General features: G+C 51.4%; 6 non-coding genes and 3 pseudogenes across 6 annotated transcripts; all 9 read left to right on the forward strand.

Annotated features, from left to right (window-relative positions):
• Positions 1-898: 898 nt before the first annotated feature.
• Positions 899-1,078, forward strand: LOC123740384 (uncharacterized; annotated as a pseudogene).
• A 567-nt stretch (positions 1,079-1,645) lies between these two features.
• On the forward strand, positions 1,646-1,762 carry LOC123740442 (U5 spliceosomal RNA). The gene has a single exon (XR_006768333.1). It is a non-coding gene; the product is annotated as a U5 spliceosomal RNA (small nuclear RNA).
• A 347-nt stretch (positions 1,763-2,109) lies between these two features.
• LOC123740608 (U2 spliceosomal RNA) lies at positions 2,110-2,300 on the forward strand. The gene has a single exon (XR_006768484.1). It is a non-coding gene; the product is annotated as a U2 spliceosomal RNA (small nuclear RNA).
• Positions 2,301-2,857: 557 nt separating this feature from the next.
• Positions 2,858-2,974, forward strand: LOC123740443 (U5 spliceosomal RNA). Its single transcript, XR_006768334.1, has one exon. It is a non-coding gene; the product is annotated as a U5 spliceosomal RNA (small nuclear RNA).
• Positions 2,975-5,346: 2,372 nt separating this feature from the next.
• LOC123740382 (uncharacterized) lies at positions 5,347-5,523 on the forward strand (annotated as a pseudogene).
• A 558-nt stretch (positions 5,524-6,081) lies between these two features.
• Positions 6,082-6,198, forward strand: LOC123740444 (U5 spliceosomal RNA). The gene has a single exon (XR_006768335.1). It is a non-coding gene; the product is annotated as a U5 spliceosomal RNA (small nuclear RNA).
• A 2,369-nt stretch (positions 6,199-8,567) lies between these two features.
• LOC123740348 (uncharacterized) lies at positions 8,568-8,741 on the forward strand (annotated as a pseudogene).
• A 552-nt stretch (positions 8,742-9,293) lies between these two features.
• LOC123740445 (U5 spliceosomal RNA) lies at positions 9,294-9,410 on the forward strand. Its single transcript, XR_006768336.1, has one exon. It is a non-coding gene; the product is annotated as a U5 spliceosomal RNA (small nuclear RNA).
• A 348-nt stretch (positions 9,411-9,758) lies between these two features.
• LOC123740599 (U2 spliceosomal RNA) lies at positions 9,759-9,949 on the forward strand. Its single transcript, XR_006768476.1, has one exon. It is a non-coding gene; the product is annotated as a U2 spliceosomal RNA (small nuclear RNA).
• The last annotated feature ends 51 nt before the right edge of the window (positions 9,950-10,000 follow it).

Below are 10,000 nucleotides of genomic sequence, written 5' to 3' on the forward strand. Positions count from 1 at the left end.
AAGAGGAAAAGGAAGAAGTGGACATGGTGGAATCGGAGGGGCGGGAGGCTGAAGGAGAGGAGGAGCAGGAGGCTGAAGGAGAGAAGGAGCAGGAGGAGGAAGGAGATAAGAGAGTGGAGGGGTCGGAGAAGACGGCGGTGGAGAAGGAGCTGGAGAAGGGAACAGAGAAGGAGGAGACAGGGAAGACGGAGGTGGAGAGGAAGGAGACTGAAGGGGAGGAGACAGAGAAGGCAGTGGTGGCGGGACCAGAGGGAGAGGGAGTGAAGGAGGGGGGGCAGTAAAAAGGGGAACCACGGGTAGAGGTGGAGAAGGAGGCAAGTTATGAGAACGTTTTGCCTTTTACTCCACCACTTAAAAGGACTAAAAAGGGGGGAGCGCTCAAGGAGGAAAGGTGGTAAAAGAGGGGGAGGGCAGATCAGGGGGAGGGGAGGGGGAGGTTGCAGGGCCCTCGTGGGCTCCCTCTTCCTTCTCCTTTACACCCCTATCTGAGCTGGACCTCACAGGAATGGCCCAGGATTGGGCGATGGAGGGGAGGTTTAAGCTCCCTGTTTAGGGGCATGGGGTCCCCGGGCCGGAGTCGGGAGGGGGTGGTGGATTTGAGTGGGGGCACAAGGCACAGAGTGTGGGTGTGCCGGATATTGATTTTGTTTCCAGGGGAGAGGGGATGGTGGCCGACGGTGGAGCGTCAGGAGTGGAGGAGGCGTCCCCGTCGGTCGGGAGTATAGGGTGAGTTTCTTTGGGTATTTGATGTGGGTATGGGTTTTGGTTTGTAGGTGGGAAGGGCAGGGAAGACGAGTTTTTGTTTTGGGGTTTTAGTGTTTGTGTTGTAGTTTATAAATGCCTAGTTATGATTTTTGATTGATATATGGTTTTGTATTGAAAGGCTTGAATGTAATAAATATATTTTGTAAAAAAAAAAAAAAAAATCTGTTCTTATCAGTTTAATATCTGATACGTCCCCCATCGGGGGACTACATATTAAATGGATTTTTCGAACAGGGAGTCGGAAATGGGGCTTGCTCCGTCCGCTCCACGCATCGACCCGGTATTGCAGTACCTCCGGAACGGTGCAACACTTTTCTCCCATTGTCAAGGAAAAAGAAATACACCAAGCTATGTAAAACAGCTAGCAGAAGAAGAGAAGGAATGAAAAAAGAAGAATCATCCAAACTGAAACAAGTGCGAAGCCCCCTTCATGGGGGTCCCCCGTTTTCCCGCCATTTTACTTAAAAAAAAAAAAAAAAAAAAAAAATAACATTGGCCAGGAGAGTGTGTGTGTGTGTGTGTGTGTGTGTGTGTGTGTGTGTGTGTGTGTGTGTGTGTGTGTGTGTGTGTGTGTGTGTTTTTGAGCCCCCCCCCAAAAAAATACAATCACTTCACCAGGATTGTGTGTGTGTGTGTGTTTTTGAGCCCCCCCCCAAAAATACAATCACTTCACCAGGATTGTCTATCTATCTATCTATCTGTCTGTCTGTCTGTCTGTCTGTCTGTCTGTCTGTCTGTCTGTCTGTCTGTCTGTCTGTCTGTCTGTGACTTTTTACCCACAGCCCTCGAAAACTTGGAAGAGTGGGTTCGGGGACCACCCGCGGGGACCCGGCCTAGAGTGCACCGTGTGTGTCTCGGGCCCCGACCTCTGACTTCCATACGACTCTGGTTTCTCTTCATTACGCACAAGCCTTTCGCCTTTTACTAAAGACTTCCGTGGAGAGGAACACTTACGAGTTCAACGTATTTTTGGAAGGGCTTTGCTTCTGGCAGAGCCCGGTATCTTGTTTCAAGAGAAATTGACAGAGATGACGCCGAGACTTTTTGCTCAGGCGTTTGACTTGAAGCCGGCTGACCGACCGGCGTATTTTTTCCACTCAAAGTAGTCGCTCGGGCAATTGAGTTCAAGCCCGACGATGACTGGTGTATTTGCCGGGCATTGAACAAATAGTCGCACTAGGATTAAAGAGCTAGTGACCTAACGACGCATTAGCGACTTTTAAAAAAAAACACACCCGCCTGTCACCAGGGGAAGCGTTGGGTGAGGAGGAGCCAACTTTTGCCAAACCGATGAGGTCTGCCGAGGCCCCCGGGGCCCGGCGGGTGCAGGGGTCAATTTGTGGGTTATCGCTCTCGGCCTTTTGGCTCAGATCAAGTGTAGTATCTGTTCTTATCAGTTTAATATCTGATACGTCCCCATCGGGGGACTACATATTAAATGGATTTTTCGAACAGGGAGTCGGAAATGGGGCTTGCTCCGTCCGCTCCACGCATCGACCCGGTATTGCAGTACCTCCGGGAACGGTGCAACACTTTTCTCCCATTGTCAAGGAAAAGAAATACACCAAGCTATGTAAAACAGCTAGCAGAAGAAGAGAAGGAATGAAAAAGAAGAATCATCCAAACTGAAACAAGTGCGAAGCCCCCTTCATGGGGGTCCCCGTTTTCCCGCCATTTTACTTAAAAAAAAAAAAAAAAAAAAAAAAAACATTGGCCAGGAGAGTGTGTGTGTGTGTGTGTGTGTGTGTGTGTGTGTGTGTGTGTGTGTGTGTGTGTGTGTGTGTGTGTGTGTGTTTTTGAGCCCCCCCAAAAATACAATCACTTCACCAGGATTGTGTGTGTGTGTGTGTTTTTGAGCCCCCCCCAAAAAATACAATCACTTCACCAGGATTGTCTATCTATCTATCTATCTGTCTGTCTGTCTGTCTGTCTGTCTGTCTGTCTGTCTGTCTGTCTGTCTGTCTGTCTGTCTGTCTGTGACTTTTTACCCACAGCCCTCGAAAACTTGGAAGAGTGGGTTCGGGGACCACCCGCGGGGACCCGGCCTAGAGTGCACCGTGTGTGTCTCGGGCCCCGACCTCTGACTTCCATACGACTCTGGTTTCTCTTCATTACGCACAAGCCTTTCGCCTTTTACTAAAGACTTCCGTGGAGAGGAACACTTACGAGTTCAACGTATTTTTGGAAGGGCTTTGCTTCTGGCAGAGCCCGGTATCTTGTTTCAAGAGAAATTGACAGAGATGACGCCGAGACTTTTTGCTCAGGCGTTTGACTTGAAGCCGGCTGACCGACCGGCGTATTTTTTCCACTCAAAGTAGTCGCTCGGGCAATTGAGTTCAAGCCCGACGATGACTGGTGTATTTGCCGGGCATTGAACAAATAGTCGCACTAGGATTAAAGAGCTAGTGACCTAACGACGCATTAGCGACTTTTAAAAAAAAACACACCCGCCTGTCACCAGGGAAGCGTTGGGTGAGGAGGAGCCAACTTTTGCCAAACCGATGAGGTCTGCCGAGGCCCCCGGGGACCCGGGCGGGTGCAGGGGTCAATTTGTGGGTTATCGCTTCTCGGCCTTTTGGCTCAGATCAAGCTTGGTACCGAGGTGCCCCAAAGCCCGCTGAGCCAAAAGGTCGAAGGAAGGCAGGAGGGAGGAAAGTTTGTTGTTTTTGGTTTTTTGAGAAACGGTTGGTGTATTTTGCCGCTCTTTTCAGTTTTTACTTTTTTGGAGGAAAAGCAGGAGCGGAGGAGAGTGCGCCAAGCTCCTTGCGGAGATGGCGCAAAATACTACAGGGAGGCCAGTCCCTAGGATGGGGCTGGCGAATACGGTGCGCTTTTCCTGGAGGGATAAGGCGATGGATCCACTGGACAGAGACGCTTTTGGGAGGACTATCCTGATCGGTATCCTTGGGCTGAAGGTGGAGGAAGTGTTCTGCCTACAAGAAAACCCATTAGAGGGTGCATATGATGTGGCATTGCATACGGAGAAAAAGCACGACGAGATTCTCAGAAAGGTGAGAGAAGTGGAAAAGGAGAAGCCGATGTCCCATTACGTGGTGACTAGCTTGGCGAGGAGCAATTTCCGAGTGGTTAACGTGAACATTTACAACCCTTACGTTAAGGACGAGGAGGTGGGGGCCTTTCTGGGGAGATACATGGATGGTGTCTCCTCAGGAAGGCACCTCAAAGATTCCCTGGGCTTTTGGACCGGGAGGAGGGGTTTCCCAGGCCCTCCTAAGAGAGGACCCAAATGGATTGGGTGGATACCTCCATCCTCCGGCGATGTTCTCCCTGGGGGCTGACCGGGGGACGTTGCATTATGCCCGTCAGCCTCCGTTCTGCAGGCGTTGTATGGCCTATGGTCATATCCTCGCCTCGTGCAGCACAAAGAAGTGTAGGTATTGTGGATCTACGGAGCACGAGGCGAGGGACTGTGACGCGCCGAAGGCATGTCACGGGTGTGGCATGCTGACGCACCTGTGGCGTGAATGCCCGGCGCGTCAGAGGTCATACGCGTCTGCAGCAGGGGGGGGGAGCGAGAGCGGAGGATGGGGGAAGAAGAGGAGAGGAACAAGAGGAAAGAAAAGGCACGGAGGAAAAGGACACAGTGCGGGAGGAGAAGGAAAGAGCGGCAGCGGGAGAAGAGAGAAAGAAAGAAATGGACTTGGTGGAACCAGAAGGACGGAAGGCTGAAGGAGAGGAGGAGCAGGAGGAGGAAAGAGACAGGAGGGTGGAGGGGCTGGAGAAGACGGTGGTGGAGAAGAAGGGGACGGAGAAGGCAATAGAGAGGGAGGAGACAGGGAAGACGGCGGTGGAAGAGAAAGAGAGAGAAAGAGAGGAGACAGAGAAGGCAGTGGTGGCGGGACCAGAAGGAGAGGGAGTAAAGGAGTGGGGGGACAGTAAAGAGGTAAGATCACGAGTAGAGGAGCTGAGGGAGATGGTAGGGGGGCTGACGGACACGGTGAATGACGCGGTGGGGGGGCTGACGGACGCAGATAGGGATGTTCCTGGCTGCGCCCTCCACCGATAAAAAGACCTAAAAAGTGGGAGCGTAAGGACAGCAGGAGGAGGAAGGCTGGTAAGGGGGGGTAGGGCAGGGGGAGAGGATGCGGGGCCCTCATGGGCTCCCTCCTCTTCATGCTCTTTACACCCCTGGCTGAGCTGGACCTTCCAGGCATTGCCCAGGGTTGGGGGACGGAGGAAGGTGGTAATTTTTTGTTTGAGGGCATGGGGTGCTCGGGCCAGAGTCAGGAGGAGGGCGGGGTGATAGATTTAAGTGGGGGGCACAAGACAGAGTGTTCGCTTGTGCCGGGCACTGATTCTGTATCCAGGGGAGAGGGGATGGTGGCCGACGGAGGAGCGTCAGGAGTGGAGGAGGCGTCCCCGTCGGTCGGGAGGATGGGGTGAGTTTATTTGGATTTTTTTGTTGTTAGTATGGGTTTGGTTTGTAGGTGAGAAGGGGAGGGAAGATGTTTTCCTGGGTCTTTGTTTAAGGGTTTTTGGTTTGTGTAATTATTATAAATGCCTAGTTATGATTTTGATTGGAATATATGGTTTTGTATTGAACGGCATAGAAAGTAATAAATATATTTTGTAAAAAAAAAAATCTGTTCTTATCAGTTTAATATCTGATACGTCCCCCATCGGGGGGGACTACATATTAAATGGATTTTTCGAACAGGGAGTCGGAAATGGGGCTTGCTCCGTCCGCTCCACGCATCGACCCGGTATTGCAGTACCTCCGGGAACGGTGCAACACTTTTCTCCCATTGTCAAGGAAAAAGAAATACACCAAGCTATGTAAAACAGCTAGCAGAAGAAGAGAAGGAATGAAAAAGAAGAATCATCCAAACTGAAACAAGTGCGAAGCCCCCTTCATGGGGGTCCCCCGTTTTCCCGCCATTTTACTTAAAAAAAAAAAAAAAAAAAAAAAAACATTGGCCAGGAGAGTGTGTGTGTGTGTGTGTGTGTGTGTGTGTGTGTGTGTGTGTGTGTGTGTGTGTGTGTGTGTGTGTGTGTGTTTTGAGCCCCCCCCAAAAAAATACAATCACTTCACCAGGATTGTGTGTGTGTGTGTGTTTTTGAGCCCCCCCAAAAATACAATCACTTCACCAGGATTGTCTATCTATCTATCTATCTGTCTGTCTGTCTGTCTGTCTGTCTGTCTGTCTGTCTGTCTGTCTGTCTGTCTGTCTGTCTGTCTGTGACTTTTTACCCACAGCCCTCGAAAACTTGGAAGAGTGGGTTCGGGGACCACCCGCGGGGACCCGGCCTAGAGTGCACCGTGTGTGTCTCGGGCCCCGACCTCTGACTTCCATACGACTCTGGTTTCTCTTCATTACGCACAAGCCTTTCGCCTTTTACTAAAGACTTCCGTGGAGAGGAACACTTACGAGTTCAACGTATTTTTGGAAGGGCTTTGCTTCTGGCAGAGCCCGGTATCTTGTTTCAAGAGAAATTGACAGAGATGACGCCGAGACTTTTGCTCAGGCGTTTGACTTGAAGCCGGCTGACCGACCGGCGTATTTTTTCCACTCAAAGTAGTCGCTCGGGCAATTGAGTTCAAGCCCGACGATGACTGGTGTATTTGCCGGGCATTGAACAAATAGTCGCACTAGGATTAAAGAGCTAGTGACCTAACGACGCATTAGCGACTTTTAAAAAAAAACACACCCGCCTGTCACCAGGGAAGCGTTGGGTGAGGAGGAGCCAACTTTTGCCAAACCGATGAGGTCTGCCGAGGCCCCCGGGGACCGGGCGGGTGCAGGGGTCAATTTGTGGGTTATCGCTTTCGGCCTTTTGGCTCAGATCAAGCTTGGTACCGAGGTGCCCCAAAGCCCGCTGAGCCAAAAGGTCGAAGGAAGGCAGGAGGGAGGAAAGTTTGTTGTTTTTGGTTTTTTGAGAAACGGTTGGTGTATTTTGCCGCTCTTTTCAGTTTTTACTTTTTTGGAGGAAAAGCAGGAGCGGAGGAGAGTGCGCCAAGCTCCTTGCGGAGATGGCGCAAAATACTACAGGGAGGCCAGTCCCTAGGATGGGGCTGGCGAATACGGTGCGCTTTTCCTGGAGGGATAAGGCGATGGATCCACTGGACAGAGACGCTTTTGGGAGGACTATCCTGATCGGTATCCTTGGGCTGAAGGTGGAGGAAGTGTTCTGCCTACAAGAAAACCCATTAGAGGGTGCATATGATGTGGCATTGCATACGGAGAAAAAAGCACGACGAGATTCTCAGAAAGGTGAGAGAAGTGGAAAAGGAGAAGCCGATGTCCCATTACGTGGTGACTAGCTTGGCGAGGAGCAATTTCCGAGTGGTTAACGTGAACATTTACAACCCTTACGTTAAGGACGAGGAGGTGAGGGCCTTTCTGGGGAGATACATGGATGGTGTCTCCTCAGGAAGGCACCTCAAAGATTCCCTGGGCTTTTGGACCGGGAGGAGGGGTTTCCAGGCCCTCCTAAGAGAGGACCCAAATGGATTGGGTGGATACCTCCATCCTCCGGCGATGTTCTCCCTGGGGGCTGACCGGGGGACGTTGCATTATGCCCGTCAGCCTCCGTTCTGCAGGCGTTGTATGGCCTATGGTCATATCCTCGCCTCGTGCAGCACAAAGAAGTGTAGGTATTGTGGATCTACGGAGCACGAGGCGAGGGACTGTGACGCGCCGAAGGCATGTCACGGGTGTGGCATGCTGACGCACCTGTGGCGTGAATGCCCGGCGCGTCAGAGGTCATACGCGTCTGCAGCAGGGGGGGGAGCGAGAGCGGAGGATGGGGAAGAAGAGGAGAGGAACAAGAGGAAAGAAAAGGCACGGAGGAAAAGGACACAGTGCGGGAGGAGAAGGAAAGAGCGGCAGCGGGAGAAGAGAGAAAGAAAGAAATGGACTTGGTGGAACCAGAAGGACGGAAGGCTGAAGGAGAGGAGGAGCAGGAGGAGGAAAGAGACAGGAGGGTGGAGGGGCTGGAGAAGACGGTGGTGGAGAAGAAGGGGACGGAGAAGGCAATAGAGAGGGAGGAGACAGGGAAGACGGCGGTGGAAGAGAAAGAGAGAGAAAGAGAGGAGACAGAGAAGGCAGTGGTGGCGGGACCAGAAGGAGAGGGAGTAAAGGAGTGGGGGGACAGTAAAGAGGTAAGATCACGAGTAGAGGAGCTGAGGGAGATGGTAGGGGGCTGACGGACACGGTGAATGACGCGGTGGGGGGCTGACGGACGCAGATAGGGATGTTCCCTGGCTGCGCCCTCCACCGATAAAAAGACCTAAAAAGTGGGAGCGTAAGGACAGCAGGAGGAGGAAGGCTGGTAAGGGGGGGGTAGGGCAGGGGGGAGAGGATGCGGGGCCCTCATGGGCTCCCTCCTCTTCATGCTCTTTTACACCCCTGGCTGAGCTGGACCTTCCAGGCATTGCCCAGGGTTGGGGGACGGAGGAAGGTGGTAATTTTTTGTTTGAGGGCATGGGGTGCTCGGGCCAGAGTCAGGAGGAGGGCGGGGTGATAGATTTAAGTGGGGGGCACAAGACAGAGTGTTCGCTTGTGCCGGGCACTGATTCTGTATCCAGGGGAGAGGGGATGGTGGCCGACGGAGGAGCGTCAGGAGTGGAGGAGGCGTCCCCGTCGGTCGGGAGGATGGGGTGAGTTTATTTGGATTTTTTTGTTGTTAGTATGGGTTTGGTTTGTAGGTGAGAAGGGGAGGGAAGATGTTTTCCTGGGTCTTTGTTTAAGGGTTTTTGGTTTGTGTAATTATTATAAATGCCTAGTTATGATTTTGATTGGAATATATGGTTTTGTATTGAACGGCATAGAAAGTAATAAATATATTTTGTAAAAAAAAAATCTGTTCTTATCAGTTTAATATCTGATACGTCCCCCATCGGGGGACTACATATTAAATGGATTTTTCGAACAGGGAGTCGGAAATGGGGCTTGCTCCGTCCGCTCCACGCATCGACCCGGTATTGCAGTACCTCCGGGAACGGTGCAACACTTTTCTCCCATTGTCAAGGAAAAAGAAATACACCAAGCTATGTAAAACAGCTAGCAGAAGAAGAGAAGGAATGAAAAAGAAGAATCATCCAAACTGAAACAAGTGCGAAGCCCCCTTCATGGGGGTCCCCCGTTTTCCCGCCATTTTACTTAAAAAAAAAAAAAAAAAAAAAAAAAACATTGGCCAGGAGAGTGTGTGTGTGTGTGTGTGTGTGTGTGTGTGTGTGTGTGTGTGTGTGTGTGTGTGTGTGTGTGTGTGTGTGTTTTGAGCCCCCCCAAAAAAATACAATCACTTCACCAGGATTGTGTGTGTGTGTGTGTTTTTGAGCCCCCCCCCAAAAATACAATCACTTCACCAGGATTGTCTATCTATCTATCTATCTGTCTGTCTGTCTGTCTGTCTGTCTGTCTGTCTGTCTGTCTGTCTGTCTGTCTGTCTGTGACTTTTTACCCACAGCCCTCGAAAACTTGGAAGAGTGGGTTCGGGGACCACCCGCGGGGACCCGGCCTAGAGTGCACCGTGTGTGTCTCGGGCCCCGACCTCTGACTTCCATACGACTCTGGTTTCTCTTCATTACGCACAAGCCTTTCGCCTTTTACTAAAGACTTCCGTGGAGAGGAACACTTACGAGTTCAACGTATTTTTGGAAGGGCTTTGCTTCTGGCAGAGCCCGGTATCTTGTTTCAAGAGAAATTGACAGAGATGACGCCGAGACTTTTTGCTCAGGCGTTTGACTTGAAGCCGGCTGACCGACCGGCGTATTTTTTCCACTCAAAGTAGTCGCTCGGGCAATTGAGTTCAAGCCCGACGATGACTGGTGTATTTGCCGGGCATTGAACAAATAGTCGCACTAGGATTAAAGAGCTAGTGACCTAACGACGCATTAGCGACTTTTAAAAAAAAACACACCCGCCTGTCACCAGGGAAGCGTTGGGTGAGGAGGAGCCAACTTTTGCCAAACCGATGAGGTCTGCCGAGGCCCCGGGGGCCCGGCGGGTGCAGGGGTCAATTTGTGGGTTATCGCTTCTCGGCCTTTTGGCTCAGATCAAGTGTAGTATCTGTTCTTATCAGTTTAATATCTGATACGTCCCCCATCGGGGGACTACATATTAAATGGATTTTTCGAACAGGGAGTCGGAAATGGGGCTTGCTCCGTCCGCTCCACGCATCGACCCGGTATTGCAGTACCTCCGGGAACGGTGCAACACTTTTCTCCCATTGTCAAGGAAAAAGAAATACACCAAGCTATGTAAAACAGCTA

This window comes from Salmo salar, unplaced genomic scaffold (assembly GCF_905237065.1).
Source record: "Salmo salar unplaced genomic scaffold, Ssal_v3.1, whole genome shotgun sequence".
NCBI classification, from domain to species: Eukaryota; Metazoa; Chordata; class Actinopteri; order Salmoniformes; family Salmonidae; genus Salmo; species Salmo salar.